The sequence below is a fragment of the Macrobrachium nipponense genome, chromosome 38 (assembly GCF_015104395.2).
Source record: "Macrobrachium nipponense isolate FS-2020 chromosome 38, ASM1510439v2, whole genome shotgun sequence".
Taxonomy (NCBI): Eukaryota; Metazoa; Arthropoda; class Malacostraca; order Decapoda; family Palaemonidae; genus Macrobrachium; species Macrobrachium nipponense.
Window position 1 is genome coordinate 17,633,495 of NC_061098.1, and position 16,879 is coordinate 17,650,373.

At 42.9% G+C, this 16,879-nt stretch overlaps 1 long non-coding RNA gene across 1 annotated transcript in view; it reads right to left on the reverse strand.

Moving 5' to 3' along the window:
* LOC135209682 (uncharacterized) overlaps positions 1-16,879 on the reverse strand; it is a 73,875-nt gene that overhangs the window by 36,782 nt on the left and 20,214 nt on the right. Inside the window, exon 3 of the long non-coding RNA XR_010313399.1 lies at positions 4,799-4,837. This is a non-coding gene — a long non-coding RNA (uncharacterized LOC135209682). The remainder of the gene's footprint in view (positions 1-4,798; positions 4,838-16,879) is intronic.

Sequence of the window (16,879 nt, forward strand, 5' to 3'; positions counted from 1 at the left end):
AAAATCATTTTACCTCTTCTCAGCTAATTTTTCCAAACCAAACCATTGATCGCTTTGTTTAGTAATATGAGACTACATAGGATACTATTGGATAGTATGAAGAAAAGCATAACTTTAAAAGTGCCAAGGAAAAGATGCAGGTTCATTATATTTGTATTTCATGAGCGTCTCTTGGCGCTTAGGCCTAGCCACCGATAACCAGACAATGGTGCCATCTAATAACAAGAAAAATTCACAACAAGACTTCAACTTAAAAATACTTTATATGAAAAAATAACCTTGTCCCATAAAACTAGTTTCTAGTTTTATAGAAGCAAGAAAATCGCTTTGAACCGAGTTAAATACAGCAAAATAATCTTGCCTCCGCTCTCCGCGGATTTTTCCAAACCAAATACAGCAAATTAAAGAATAAAATTTTAAAAGAGCCAAGGAAAAGATGCATATTAGTTACGTTTATATTTTACGAGGCGGTCTCAGCACTTAGCCTAAGCCACCAATAACCAGACAACAGTGTTATAAACCCTACAGGATAAAACCCAATTATTAAATATACCGAACAAGCGCCGCAAAACCAAACTGATGATAACTGGGGGCTGCCTGTTCACAATTAAGTCACAAGCCGCCTAGAATCGGTGAGCTGAGGCAGTCTCCAAGTTTATGGGGTAGAATGTAACAGAACCTCTTTCCTGCCCGATTTTCCCAGATCGCTGGTGCGCAATATTGACTCTAACCATGAGTGAATCCGTCCAGTAGGGGTTAAGAGTACAAAGCAAGCTGTCAAGACAAAGATGTTAGGGATGATTAGGTTTCCTATTTTACCGACTAGGATAGTGCTTTAAATTGATTATCGGAGATTACCATGTATGGTTTGCACATGCAGATGCATAAAATGTTTTGGGCGTCATCTTTCTCTACAGTCAACAAGATGATTAAGTCGTGTGTTGTATATCGACATTGAATGAGGGAAATCAAACACAACCAGAACTATTAAGGGAATTCAGAATTAATGCACCAAAAATTTCTTTCAGGTATATATTTTCATGGATTATATGGGTCCATATTTTGTGCAAATGAACAATCATATGGTTAAGGTCTGGCTCTGATCTGGTTATTAAGTAGTATATTTCTTGTAATTGGAGTAGGGCAACTAATTTAAAACTTTGCTATGATTTGTTGGTAAAGGAGTTCCTAAGAGCCTTACAGGTTTTGAGTTTAGTTTGCCAGGTTTTTGCATTTCTGACACAGGTACTCAACTTACAGCTGGAGCATCAGTCATGGACTTTTTAAGGGATCGCTGTATTTGGAGGAAAATGGAATTGAGCACTTTTTCTAAAGTACCAAAATTAACTAGGATCGATAGTGAAGACTTCGTGCCAAGTTGACCAAGAAGCTAATCTATGGCTTTTGGTAGAGTAATGTATTAAAGGTAGGGACTTTGAACTTTTGATAGCTCAGACTGTACATTTCAGTCAATAGAAGGGCTAGCACACACTAAAAGGCTATGCAATGGAAAAACATTATAGCAAGTTTACCTTAACCATTAATTTTCCCCAAAAAGTTGTCAAAGTGGATCAGCATTGGATGAATAAGGGACCCAGTGCGTTCTTTAATGAGGCTCCAGTTTTATATATGGATAACCAACTTGTCTAGCAAGGAATCTATAAACATTGTATTCCCAGAGTCTATTGATTTGGGAAATCACAAGTGGCATTAATCTTTTCGTTTTATTATAATAAAAAAATTATCACTAAAATTTCAAGACACAGGCAGTCCCCGAGTAACGTCAGGGATTCTGTTGCTACACCACAATGCTAGCTGAGAAGTTAGTGTAACCAGACATCGAAAATCAAAAGAAAACCTTACTTATTGGTGTCTTGATAACACAAACTGCATTTTATGCGCTGAAACCCAGGAAATAATTTATGAATATATTTGAAAAGTGACCTAATCTTGAAACGAAGTAAGCAAAGTCAGACGTAACATTGGGACTGCCTGTATGTAGTTCATTCTTCCACTGAGAACTCCTTTAAGAAGGGATGACAAATACACAAATGTGGCTCTCATGTAAGCCAAATTAGCTTGAGAACAGAATTTTACACCAACACAAACACTTTCACACTATTCCTGGTAGCCAAATGGATATTATGCCAGGTTCTCCATCTCTTAAAGGCCACTGGGCTTAACCTGGCGATTGAATTTACATGAGATGGCAGACAAGTGCAATGGGGAGTACAGTGGAACCCATGTATTCGTGTTCGCCTCCATGTATTCGTGTTCCCCAGATTTGCCAATTTCTCTCATGAACATATCCCCCCCATTATTTATCAATGTCATCGAAAAATGCACTTTTTGTGATAACTATTACAACTATTAAAAAACCAAATAAAATTTGTTGTGGGGAACCAAGTATAAACATTTGTTGTGGGGTTTTCTTATGAGTTTTAACTTACAAAATAGGTGGTTTTCAGGTGGTCTGGTACACGTCCCACACTAATACGTGGGAGACCACTGTAATGGCATCCAATCCAGCATACTTCTATTTGCTGCCACCAGATTGTGTAAGTTGCCTTGAAGTGACCCCAGGCCAATCCAGAGAAGCATGCCCCAGGAGACTGGGCTACTCGGCCATTAGGACAGTTTTGAGCGGACGTATATTCTGACTCCACTTTACAGTAGCCATCATTTGCCATGTGACACCAATTCTGGGACCCCAACTCGTAAAAGTGATCGTTTGGGATACCAAAGGGAAGTCCTAAAATTTATATGGGAACTCAGCAGCCCATTATCCTTGGACTATATATTCCATTTACTTATCAAAATCCAAACCAAATTCCTCCCTGCGGTTTCCATTGCGTATCTCTCCCATATCACTCTTCTATGCCAAAGCCACCCATCATTTGCATGCTTAGTTAATTTCCAGATTATGAAAAGTGAAAAGTGACACAAGTATCTTTTGACTGGCTGTTCTGTCCATGTGCCTTCTTGAGTAGTTAGAACAATATTAAGCATTCAACCATGAAGTTAGGATAGCTCGATGGTATATTTTTAAATCCTTAATGCATATTATTCCTTTGGTTAATTCAACACCTACGCCCCCGTGTGTGTGTGTGTGTGTGTGTGTGTGTGTGATATCTCATCTCAGAGTTTAGTTAATCACCTGGACCTCCACATGCAACAGGAAAAGGGATTTAGTTTCACAGCACTCTTAAATAATTATACTACATATGTCTATTATTACCCATGTGTGCTCATGGTTATATGTAATCAATTTGAGAGCTATTATTATTTGTTAGTAAATTTTTAAAATGTTCAATGAGAATACTTTCACCCTGAGGTAACCTGATGTAGAATTTGTATCTAGTCCTTTATTCACATTATCTGTATTCTACATTTTTGTTTTTACTGAGCCATTTTATAGCATTCTATTGCAGCCATGGCTTGCCCAGTGACAAATCCCTAAGCTAGACATCTTGGGAACTTCCTGGACAATGAAAACACCTTAAGTTGTATATTTGGACACACTGAACCTTATATATTACGAGGCCGATTAACATTTTCCCCTTCTTACATGCTGGGTATGTACTACTCATTAACTCCACTCTCCTCCATATCCCAAGTGCAACTAACAAAAAACTTGCAGTCAAGAAAAAATATTAAAACAAAATGGGGAAACTAAAACAGCTGTTGAAATGCTGAAAAAAAAAAAAATTCAAAGCAACAAATAAGCAAGTTCACGAATAGCAGGGGTCGACTGTACACCTAAGAAAAATACCCAGTGTTCAAAACTTACTCATTCCAAAGGGGATGTAACCATTTGCCTTAAATATATGGAGTATTACCACTTAGGTAGGGGGTAGCCACAGGGCAAAGATTAAAAAGTTCAAACAAGAAAAGCCAACCTTACAATGTAAAAGAACAGAGGGGTAAAGCCATGCTCCAAAGTTCCCAGGAAGGAAGGGAACTTGTGTATGAACAAAAATGTTGGGAGAACCAAAATTATCCCCACTGAAGTTGTCAAGCTGACAGGCACTATTTTCATTGCTAATCATACAAGATGGGTTCAGAAAAAGAGCACTAAATTGGCTGCCTCCCCCTGAGAAACAGAGGGCAGTGCATGATAATGTAGATAATGCCCTTGTACTGCACTTTCTTTAAACTAATTTAGTTCCAGCTTGTACACCGACCTGGATGTACTCTGGATGCAGAAAAATGTAAAGGGGTAACCAATAATTTTCATCACTTCTCACAAGAATGCAGAAAAATGTAAAGGGGTAACCAATAATTTTCATCACTTCTCACAAGAATGAGTCAATTCTGCATACCTGGATGCGATGCAGAATGCTGGGTGCCCAGACATTTTTTCCCCATAAGAAAAATTTATGATGCTGTGGAGAACTGTTATGTCAATGTTACATGGTTTAGTCATAGGTCATTGTGAAGATAGTACCTGATTTAGTGGTTATCTAGTGGCATTTCATAAAGCACAAGTGGGTGAAACATATCAGTAGTGGTGCAACATGCTACAGTTACATTAAAGGAGACATTATCCTTTAATATGTGCCACCGCCAGGTTTCCACATGCAGAATCACCAACCAAGAGGCACAAAACTGATATTTAAAGTAAAAAATTATAAATTAAACTTTTAAGTAGTACCTGATTACAAAGCAAAGTTATTTTCATGCCTCTCTGGGGACCACCACTACTGACTTAAATACTATAAAACATCACTAATGATCTAATTGCAGTTAATTTGAAAGTCTCAATGTTAGTGTTAGTCTAAATATCTAAGCACTGTACCTGTATAACCAACTTTTTTTTCCTTTGTTCAAACACCACCTGTAAAAGAAAAAATCTTTACTTAAAATCATGCAAAACTATAATTATAAATAAACAAGCTGACTCCTACTCTGTTAATTTACTTGTTGCTTATCTTGAAACGACCTAGACTATCCCTCTATAATTCTATGCAACTATCTAATTTCAATCCCACATATTTCTGACTGGACAGGTGGATGGAAATCTAGTAGCATTTGGGTGACCAGCTCAGTAATCCGAGGGGTCGTAGCTCACATAATGTGGACTAAATTCAATTCAGCCCTGATAGAAAGGGTTCCAAGATATATGGATTTAGTCTGTCAAGCACAAGGCAAAATAAAAAAAAATACATAAAAGACAAACCTACTCATGATAATTATTCTCACTAAAAAAAGGAGATATGGCATAAGTTTTGCCGTCTTGAAGTTGTAAACAAACATGGTGCCACCCAATCGGCCGCGCAACGAACTAATGGTGGCTGAATCAAGCCAACCAGTGGAGTTCGCAGACCACAGAATGCAGACTAAGAGGTTCAACTGTATAGCTTTTCTTTTAAACCCTTATTTAAATTTTTAGCCATAGATTTCAAGGTTTTAAAAACCTAAGCTAGGCTAGGTTATTGGCACTGAATAGCCTTTCTCTTGGCCACCACTGGCAATTTTTATTTTAATATGATATTGTAATGATACAATTAAGTTTGTTCATACTTACCTGGCAGATATATATATAGCTGTATTTTTCCGAATCCGACAGAAATTTAAACACTTACGACACACGCAGTGGGAGTCAGGTGGTTAGTACCCATTCCCGCGCGGGAGGCGGGTATCAGGAATCATTCCCATTTTCTATTCATAATTTTTATTTCCACTGTCTCCTGAGGGGGAGGTGGGTGGGTACTTGATTATAATATCTGCCAGGTAAGTATGAACAAACTTAATTGTATCATTACAATATCATTTTGTTCATGAACTTACCTGTCAGATATATATATAGCTGAATCCCATTTGGTGGTGGTGGGAGTAGACAGAATAGAAGATTTTAGGAACATATATATGCAGATAATTGATATCTTGATTCTTACCTGTTAGCATAGCTGACTTCGTGGTTACTGCCGCGTAAGTCTGCTTGTGCTACTAGAGTTGCCACCGCGGGGTAAGGAACCTATATTAGCTGGTGCACTCCAGCTGATCATGTCCAACATGGGGGGGGGGCGGAGACCCACGACGTGACCTAAAAGACCATATTGAACCAATACCATATGGGCTAAGAGTAAAATAAAATATATATAAAAATAAACATATATATCACCACCTGACCCACCTAGCCAAAGTTAAGGTGTTGTTAACTAAGGCTTAAGAGTTAAGAAGTCACCGTTGTCGGCGACTCAACTACTAAATTAAGAGCTCTTCCTACCATTTTCTACAGGATAGGATGAGTGGTACTTCTTGCCCCCAAGATTGTGTCTGCAGACACGTATGGCCCTAGCGAGCAGCAGATCTCATATGCCATCTTCACATCTCGCAGGGAGTGTGAATTGAACACAGAGTTGCTTCGCTAAAACATGGTACTCAGGATGTTGCTGAGTTGCCATGCTCTGTTTGAAATGCTTCCGAGGCCGCGCCCTCACCTCGTGAGCATTCAAATCAAAAGATTTCAAATCTTTTTGTGCAAACACAAAGAAGGAGCTTTTTTTGAAAGAACCTCCTTAACAACAAAGCCAGGGTGTTCTTCGATATGGGCAAGTCTGGTCTTTTCGGAACACTGCAGATTGTCCGTACGACTTCGACTTTCTTGAGTTTTATGTAGCTAAAACACTTTGAGAGACCTGACAGGGCACAGGACTCTCTCTGGCTCCTGCCCACTAACTTGTGCCATCCTTGCTTCCAAGCTCCTGGCCCAAGGACAAACGGGTTTCCATTCTTAGGCCATAACGAAAAGCTTAGAGAGCACACCGCCTTGTGTTCTCTAAAGCCAAAACTTGTGACGATGGCTTAAAATCTCACTAACCCTCTTTGTCGTATCTAGGGTGGTTAGAAAAATGCCTTCCTGATCACATGCAAGAAGTTAACAGGTAGGAGATGTTCGAATGCTTTGACATCAAGAACTTCAGACTATGTCTAAGTTCCATATTGAAAGCTTCGATCTGGACATGCACAGTCAGTCCGTCTGTACTAACGTCAGGTGACCGACCAGTTGACCAGTCAGACGAATCAAGGACAGCAAGGCTGTACCCTGAAGACCATAAGGCACTATTCTTCGCTGAAGGATGAGTGTTTGGACTGCCTGGGCGATTCAAGCTAAGCAAACCTTGGGGGTGTATCAACGCAACCCAACGTTGTTAGCGAATCAACTCCTGAGCCACTCCTGACTCGAGCTTCTGGTGCCAGGAGAAAGGAGCGAGGAGCAAAAAGGCGATTCAGTCCCGAAGGACGAATGCCTGACGTCCAACCTGGTCTCATGTTAAACGATCATCGGGGGTGGTATAAACGCAACCGACTTCGTCAACAAGAAACTCAGGGCTACTATATGTCTCCTGATCTCGCACGAGTGTCTGACTCCGAGAAAAACAGGTGAGACAAAAAGTAGATGGTGAGGCGAGTTTCGAGATTTCACAGAACTCAAGATCGTGAAGGGCTTTGTTGTTTGACAGAAGCAAATCTCTGAGCCCAAAGGCCGTCAACACATATTTGCGTATTCTTTAATAGTTGTGACTGCCAGCTTATCCCATTCTTCAAACGGAAAGGGAAGACTGCAATCTTACTGCTGTCAACATCTCGATAGTCTGAACGTAGTCAGACTCAGAGCGGAGAGGTTATAGGTACCTTTCGTGTTAAAGGAGACCGACTCTCTCGGAAAAGGTCCTTGGAAGGACGTGACCTCTGTGAATCTAGGGTCTTGAAGGCCAACATGGGGCGATTAGCGTCATTGTCGCTCCCTGTGATGATATAAATCATCTTATTACATTTCCTAAGTAATTGAAAAAGGGGAAAAGAGACTTAAACATCCATCCCCGTTCAATATCATAGGATGGCGTTTAATGTTACCGCTCCCGGGATCGAGAAAAAGGGAGCAGAGAAGAAGAAGCCTCTTCGTCCTCAACCTAGCGAAGAGATGAATGAAAGACGTCCCTAAAGTCTCCACAACTCTCAACATACTTCTAAAGAAAGATTCCACTCGGAAGTCAGTAGTTGCTGCCTTCGATCGAGACGATTCGAACGGACTTTTGCAATCCTGTAACGAACCTCTAGAGGATCGTTCCATTCTACGCCTGTTGTTATAATAGGCTCTTTCTCGTAAACCCGAAGCCGGGACCGAGAGAAGATACTTCCTAAGATATGAGAGAGCTGTGGAAGATCAGAGTTGATATGGACCATGGTTCCAAAAACTCGTTTCGAGGACTGGAGGGACGACTGAATTGCTTCCACTTCTTTCAGATTATGATCCAGGACATCTGAAAACCCTCTCCAGATGTCCGGCAACTTCTTTCTATCACCTCAAGAGATACTTAACGCACCGAGAGATGTTCAGATCATTCCTAGATCTTTAATAAAATTTCAGTTTCCCGGTAGGAAAAAACTGTAGAGGTCTGAATTGCAGTCTATTCAGGGAAACAAACTTCTTTAGGAAGGAAATGGTCCCCAGCAAGCTCATCCATTCCCTCACACAGTATGTTTACTTCCCTAATAAGGCTGCGCTTTGCCTAAGCAAGAGAGCATATAATAGTGCAATGTTGTGGTAGACTCGTAGTCCTATACCGTGCGGTAACGAGCACCGAAAGGAGTAAGATATCTCTGTAGAACATATTAAGGCCAAACGAATGCAATGTTTATTCATTCATGTAAGGAATCCCCTCAATTTTAGGCTAAAGTCCGTGATTGTAGGGCAGAGATACAGTTCGTCAGTCAATCCCGCAGGAGAGAGAGAGACGTAACTGCCAGCACAGAGATACGGTTAGTCAGTCAATCCCGCAGGAGAGAGAGACTTAACCTACACGCATGACAGCGAACGAGTTTGGGGTACTGGCTCGTTGGACTGGAGAGAGGAGTCAGAGGACAGTGACAGCAGCAGCTTACGATCGTCCGTCATCGTCGTCTCTTAACTTTATGCCTGGGTTGCCAGCTACCCTATTCTATGAGAAAAAGGTTCGTTATTTTTAGCATAAAGAGACTCTCAAGCTGGTATATTTAAGCGAAACAGAAAACGCTAAATATATAGATGCGTTTGTGTCGTCAGAACACTACCATACAACGGTAAAAGATAAATCGGAAACTCCTGGAAGGCTGCAGGGAGTAACGATTAAATGTCCTTAAAATGGACCATAGACCTCTCGGTTGCCATCCGAAGAGGTAACTACAGCAAGCGTATATGACTTGAACCAACCAGAAATAAAATAACGCAAGGCAAAATATGAAATTATATCACAATAAAGTTTGTTCATACTTACCTGGCAGACATATATATAGCTGAATTCGGAAATACAGCTACATACATATCTGACAGGCAAGTTTCATGAACAAAACTTAGGAGAATCGAAGCAGTCAGCTCAAGCTTCTTATGTTAGTTGGACATAAGCGTTTCATTGACGTAGTCTACAAGTCTATTTCTTGTACGAGTCTGCGAATGACGAATGAGAGCTCTTCCGAATCTTGTCAATAAGAGCTTATTCGCTTACGCAATATCAAGTTAATGAGATGTTTGTCAATGAGAACTAACCCATTTACGGGACAAAGAGATATTTTGTCAATGAGGGGATACCCACTTACTTGACAAAACGATAGTATATGTCAATGGGGGAAAGTCACTGAATTGACAAAACGTAATCCAGGAAGTCGAGCATTTATTTTCCGATTCCGTCTCAAACGAGGAAGGGGCAAGAATCCTGTTAAGAGGGGACTGGGCTTACGTCAGGTATTACGACGATGTTCAATTCGGCAGCGTAGTCCCGACTAGGAACTAACAAAATCTATCATCTGAAAAGCCCTTTCAGATGGGCTAAAAAGCTGGCAAAATTATCCTGGGAAGAGGAAGAAACTCTCCAACCAGCTTCCTCTCCCGTATCACAACTAATGCCTGCTAAAGCTTAAAATTTATTGGCAGTATGGCAAAGGCAGTCCTGTCTTGCGCTTTCCTGAAGAGCGTACTTTTGATGAGTGCCTTTGCAAGAATCCCACTGAACGCCGCCGAGAGTCCTGACGTGCAGGACATCGAGCCTTTATAACCCGTAACTGCCTATCGCAAAGTCTTGACTGCGGTAGTGGCAACTTAAATTTATTGGCAGAATGGCAAAGCTTGCGGTAGAGCAAACGAGAACTTCCCTTGAGCTTTCCTTAACTCCATCCACCTATGCGAAAAGCAATATTAATTGACAGAGACCTCTTGAATCACGAAACCCGATGTCTTGTGGGTTTCGAAGAAGTTGTCTGTTCACTTTAAGCTTACTCCGAAGCACTGCCTACTTCACATTCTTTGCAAGTGAGGTAGAAGGTATCATCGAAGGTAGAGGTAAAAAAATTCTTTAAGCCCAAATCTGAAACAAGAGCTTGAAGAGTTCAACAGAAACGTTCAGCCAGGCGACACACCTGGCGTGCGCTGGTGCACGCCGGCGTCCAATGGAGCCGCGCTTGGCGTTCCACTGGAGCGCGATCGGCGTCCATTGGAGGCGCGCTCGGCGTCCATTGGAGCGGCGATCGGGTCACTGTGCAGCGCACGCTCGGCGTCACTGGCGCGCGTTCGGCGTGTGCACCCGCGCGCCCCTGGCTTGGGCGTCCGCTCTCAAAAGCTTACTGCTACTATGACTTCTTTTACGTATTTCTCGGTGGAAAGACGGACACGAGTTCAGGCGACGTTCGCCTTCTTACTTCTCACTGAAACGCATAACGAGAGAGAGAGAGAGAGAGAGACGTGAAGCGTCCTCTTCTATAAAGCTTCTATTTAGAGGGCGCGAGTCCATCCGAAAGCTCCAACCCCTGCGCGGGTGAGGCGCTTCGGAGGACGAGAAGCAATCCTTCAGGATTCGTGCAGTGCACGCACTTAGGCAGTCTGGGGATTTTCATCAGAAACTGCCGAAGGCACGCCAGATCGGTGGGGGTTCCTCGTAACCCTCCTTCGGCTTTCGACATGCTCTCTCAATGGTTCTGGGAGTCAAGCAGAGGTCCCGGGCCTAGAAAGGCGAAAACGAGGCCGATCTGACGCACCCTCCACTACACAAGGGGTATCACTGCACTTCTGCACTTCACTTTTACTCTCTAAAGCAAGCACTTTCGATTCTAAGTTACGAATCGAAGGAGTATCAGAGAAAGGGCAATTTCTCTACAGACACTGCTTTAGGGCCCGAAGGCAACACTGAGGGTTAGGAGTAACAATTACAGAAGTAGCACTTCACAGCAATGAAGGAGAGCGAGCACCTCTCGTAGACATATACATAGCCCGTAGGCCATACTACAGGGTTATGCAAAATAAAGTCTACAGGAAGGTCTGATTAATTGCGTACATACGAATCATACGTCTTCCTTACGGAATTAGACATGTTTACTGATTAATTGCGTACATACGAATCATACGTCTTCCTTACGGAATAGACAAAGTCTCACACTCCTTACATGGACAAATCTCAACAAAGAAGCAAGACCCATACCCCTCGTACATACCAAGTGCGAATCTACCGAAGCTTACGGTAGCCACACCCTATCTTTGCAGACAACCCCGTCTGAAACTAGCCTAACTAGATTCAGATATTTTATGCAAAAATGAATCAAATTCAAATCAATTTAAGATAGCGTATGCCTAGCCACAAATCCAAGTGAATAAATCAAAAGACAATTAGGATACTTAGCGGCAATGAAGTTTCCAAAATCCTAAGACGGAGGTACTGAAAACAGGTGTTTTCAGCACCGGCGACAGAAAAATTATGAATAGAAAATGGGAATGATTCCTGATACCCGCCTCCCAGCGGCGGGAATGGGTACTAACCACCTGACTCCCACTGCGTGTGTCGTAAGTGTTTAAATTTCTGGTCGGATTCGGAAAAATACAGCTATATATATCTGACAGGTAAGTTTCATGAACAAATTAAAGTTTTTTCTTTCTCTCCACATTGTCGTCGTATCTCCCGAGTTATCATAAAATGATATTGTTAAGATACAATAAAGTTTGTTCATACTTACCTGGCAGATATATATAGCTGTATTTCTCCGAAGTCCGACAGAATTTCAAAACAAAACTCCCGGCTCACGCAGTGGTCGGCCAGGTGGTTAGTACCCATTCCCGCCGCTGGGAGGCGGGTGTCAGGAACCATTCCCATTTTCTATTCAGATTTTTCTATTCCCACTGTCTCCTGCGGGGAGGTGGGTGGGTACTTTGATTATATATATCTGCCAGGTAAGTATGAACAAACTTTATTGTATCTTAACAATATCATTTTGTTCATGAAACTTACCCAGCAGATATATATATAGCTGAATCCCACCTTTGGAGGTAGGGAGAGACAGAAAAGGATTTTGGAAAACATATTACATGCAGATGAATAACATCTTGGTTCCTTACCTGTTAGCATAGCTGACTTCGTGATTACTGTCACCCAAGTCTGCTACTGCTTTACTAGAGTCTCCAGCAAGGTAGTGACCTATATAGCTGGTGAGTTCTAGATGATCTGTCAACGGGAGCGTGACCACAATGTGACTAGACCATTTTGACCATACTATGAGGGCAACGAAGTAAAAATTCACCACCTGACCAGCCTAACAATTTTCATTCCCACATCACTTAGGCTAAAGGAAAGGAAGTCCGGCTCAGGCGGACGACCTTACAACCATAAAACAATCCATAAAAACTCACCTACCCATTTCCTACAGGGTAGGATGAGTGCTACTTCCAGCCCCCAACAAAGTGTCTGCTGCGACGTATGGTCCAAGCGCATAGCAGTTCTCGTATGTCGTCTTCACATCCCGCAGGTAGTGTGAAGCGAACACCGAGTTGCTGCGCCAAAAGGTGGCACTCAGAATGTCATGAGTGCCATGTTCTTTTGGAAAGCTACCGAGGTAGATATAGCTCTCACTTCATGGGCATTCACTTTCAACAGCTTAACATCACTGTCTTCGCAAGATGAATGCGCCTGTCTAATGGTGTCTCTCAAGAAGAATGCCAGAGCATTCTTCGACATCGGCAAATCTGGTCTTCTGACCGAACACCATAAGTTGCTCGAAGGACCTCGACATTCCTTCGTTCTTTGTAAATAAATCTTGAGAGCCCTGACAGGGCACAGGACTCTCTCTGGTTCGTGTCCAATGATTTCTGCCATACCCTTAATCTCAAAACTTTTGGGCCAAGGGTTAGCCGGATTTTCATTTTTCGCTAGAAACGTAGGACTTAATGAGCAAACAGCATTATGTCCCCTAAAACCAATATGCTTGCTAAAGGCTTGAATTTCACTAACTCTCTTTGCCGTCGCCAGAGTCGTTAGGAAAATAGTTTTCTTAGTAAGATCCCTTAAAGAGGCGTTCTGAAGGGGTTCAAACCGATTTGACATTAGGAATTTAACGGTACTACCATCCAAAGTTCCCATGATGGTAACTTAGGTTGAGGAATCTTTATAGTCTCGAAAGACCTTAAAAGATCGTGGATATCCTTATTATTTGCCAAATCAATTCCTCTATGTCTAAAGACTACAGATAACATACTTCTGTAGCCTTTGATTGTTGAGACTGCAAGCTTTAGGTCGTTTCTCAAGTAGAGCAAAAAGTCCGCTATTTGGCTCACAGAGGTCGTGGTAGAGGAAATGTGTGTTCTTCTGCACCAGCTCCTAAACGAAGCCCACTTCGATTGATAGACTCCAAGCGTGGAAGCTCTTCTCGCATTGGCGATTGCTTTTGCAACCGGTCTAGAAAAACCCCTCGCTCTGACCAACTTTTTGATAGTCTGAATGCAGTCAGACTCAGAGCGGGGAGGTTTCCGTGGTATCTCTCGAAGTGGGGCTGTTTGAGTAGATCTGTCCTCATGGGCAATGTCCTCGGGAAGTCCACTACATAGGTCATGACCGTCTGTAACCACTCCTTTGCTGGCCAGTAAGGAGCGATTAACGTCAATCTCGTCCCTTCTGACATTGCAAACTTTTTTCATCACTTCTCCCAGAATCTTGAACGGGGGAAATGCGTAAAGATCCATCCCTGTCCAGTCCCAAAGAAGTGCATCTATTGCTACTGCTCCCGGGTCGAGCACGGGGGAACAATACAACGGAAGCCTCTTTGTTCTCGTTGTCGCAAAGACGTCCACTAGAGGACGTCCCCATAACTTCCACAGCTCTCGACACACATCCTGATGCAGAGTCCACTCGGTCGGCAACAGTTGACCCTGCCGACTGAGGAGATCTGCCCGGACGTTCTCCACGCCTGCAACGAACCTCGTTAGAATCGTTACTTTCTGAGTTCTTGCCCATAACAAGATCTCTCTTGCTAGGTTGAACAATGATCGCGAGTGAGTCCCTCCTTGCTTTTTTATGTATGACAGAGCTGTGGTATTGTCTGAATTTATCTGCACTATCTTGTTTGAGACTTTTTCTTTGAAAAACTGAAGTGCCAAGTATATGGCCGCCAGTTCTTTGAGATTTATGTGCCAGAACACCTGTTCCCCTCTCCAGGTGCCTGACACTTCCTCCCTCCCTAGTGTAGCTCCCCACCCGGTGGTGGACGCGTCGGAGAACAACACTAGGTCGGGGCTCTGAAGTTTGAGGGAAGTTCCTTCCGAAAGCTTCACAGGATCGAGCAGCCACCACTTTAGGTGATCCTTTACCTCCTTTGGGATCCTCAAAATTGTCTCCAAATTTTCTTTGTCCTTCCAATTCTCCTTCAGGAAAAACTGGAGAGGTGAGATGTAGTCTCCCCAAGGAAACAAACTTCTCCAGCGAGGAAATGGTGCCCAGCAGGACTCATCCATTCCCTCACCGAGCATGATTCTTTCCTTAAGAAGACTGATATTTTTTCTAATCCTTGCTGTTGCCGTCCCTGGGACGGAAAAGCTCGAAAAGCCACTGAATCCATCTGAATCCCCAGATACACGATGGACTGTGTGGGGATCAGCTGCGACTTTTCGAAATTCACTAGAAGTCCCAGGGACTTTGCTAGAGTTAAGGTTGATTGAAGGTCCTTCAGACACCTTTCTTTCGACGATGCTCGAATTAGCCAGTCGTCTAGATATAGAGAGATCCTTAGTTTGCAAGATGAAGCCACCACCTCGCCACATTCTTCATTAGAATTGTGAAAATCATTGTTGGTGCCGTACTCAGACCGAAGCAAAGAGCTCTGAATTGGAAAACTCTTCCCTTCATGACAAAACGCAGATATTTCTTCGATCGGGGATGTATCGGGACGTGGAAATATGCGTCTTGCAGGTCCAGTGATACCATCCAGTCGTTTTGTCTTAAGGCCGCAAGCACTGACTGAGGTGTCTCCATCTTGAACGTCTGTCTCTCTATAAAAAGGTTTAGACTGCTCACATCTAAAACTGGCCGCCAGCCTCCCGACTGTTTCGGCACCAGGAATAACCTGTTGTAGAAACCAGGGGACTGAATGTCCTCGACTTGTTCTATTGCTTTCTTCTCGAGCATTTGTTCTATCAGATCGTACAAGATCTGTTGTTTTTCTCCATGGTACGAGGGTGATAGATCTATAGGTGTTGTGCACAATGGAGGAGGCTTCAGGAAAGGTATTTTGTATCCTCGCTCGATGACGTTGAGCGACCAGTTGTCTGCCTCTATCTTCTTCCAAGCTTCTGCAAATAAATGAAGCCTGGCACCTACTGGCGACTGAAGGACTTCCTCCTCATTTTTTACCTCTGGACTTAGACTGAGCTCTGCCTCTAGAGAGTCCTCTTCCTCTAGGAGAAGGTCTAGAGGATGCTCCACCTCGAAAGGGCTTTATTTTCTTAGAAAACTGGGTTCGTGTTGAAGTCGAAGGAACCGCAGGACGTCTAGAAGATTGTGCTAATAGATCCTGAGTAGCTTTTTCCTGTAGACTTCCAGCTACATCTTTAATCATAGCCTGGGGGAAGAGATGGTCAGAAAGAGGGGCGAAAAAGCAATTCTGCCTTCTGTGTTGGAGACACTGCTTTGGTAGTAAATTACAGTAGATAGCTCTCTTTTTCAGGAGCCCTGCACAAAAATGTGAAGCCAATTCCTCTGAACCATCTCTGACGGCCTTATCCATACAAGCGAGAACACTGGATAGCTCCCCCAAGCTAATTGAGTCTTGACTACGAGACTTAGTGTCAAGCAGCCCCAAACACCAGTCTAAGAAATTAAATACTTCAATTGTCCGAAAAAGACCTTTCAGATGGTGGTCTATCTCCGCCGGTGTCCATGTTATTTTAGCTGACGAAAGAAGAGACCTTCTTGGTGCGTCAACCAGACTGGAAAAGTCCCACCGTTGGAGGCCGATGCGGGGAGCTCTTAAACCCGACATACCTCACCTGTATCATACCAGATCCCAGCCTTGCCGCAAAAAAGTCTTGAAGGAGGCTGGGCCAAAGGAAAACCTTTCCTTGAGCTTTTCTAGACTCCATCCAATCTTGCACCTTCTTAAAAGCTCTCTTAGTTGAAAGAGACTGTCATTTTAACAAATCCAGGAGTCTTATTTGTTTTTGACAACGAAAACTGAGAAGGAGGCGACCGAGGTGCTGCGGGTTGAAACTCTTCTCCAAATGAATCCCGAAGCAATCGAACCAAAACTTGATAATCGGATGAATCTGACACAGCAGGTTGATCCTCTTCCGTTTCCTCTGAAATATTACTTAATCCTTCCTCATCTATAGGAGTGACCAAGGGGACTCTCGAAGCTGGTGGTACAAGTCCTTCCACTCCGAGCTTTAATGAAGATCGTTGTTTAGACGTGCATGGAGCATTCTGAATATTAATATCTAAAGATTCAGATAAAGCGGTACCAATTTCTTGCTCATTCTCTCGATGGGAGTCCCTTCGAAAAGCCGATTGCAGTTGAGGTTCCATACTAATACCTTGCTGTGATACCTGATGGATATGAAACAAAGCGTCTGTTGAACGTCTCGCTTGGCATCCGT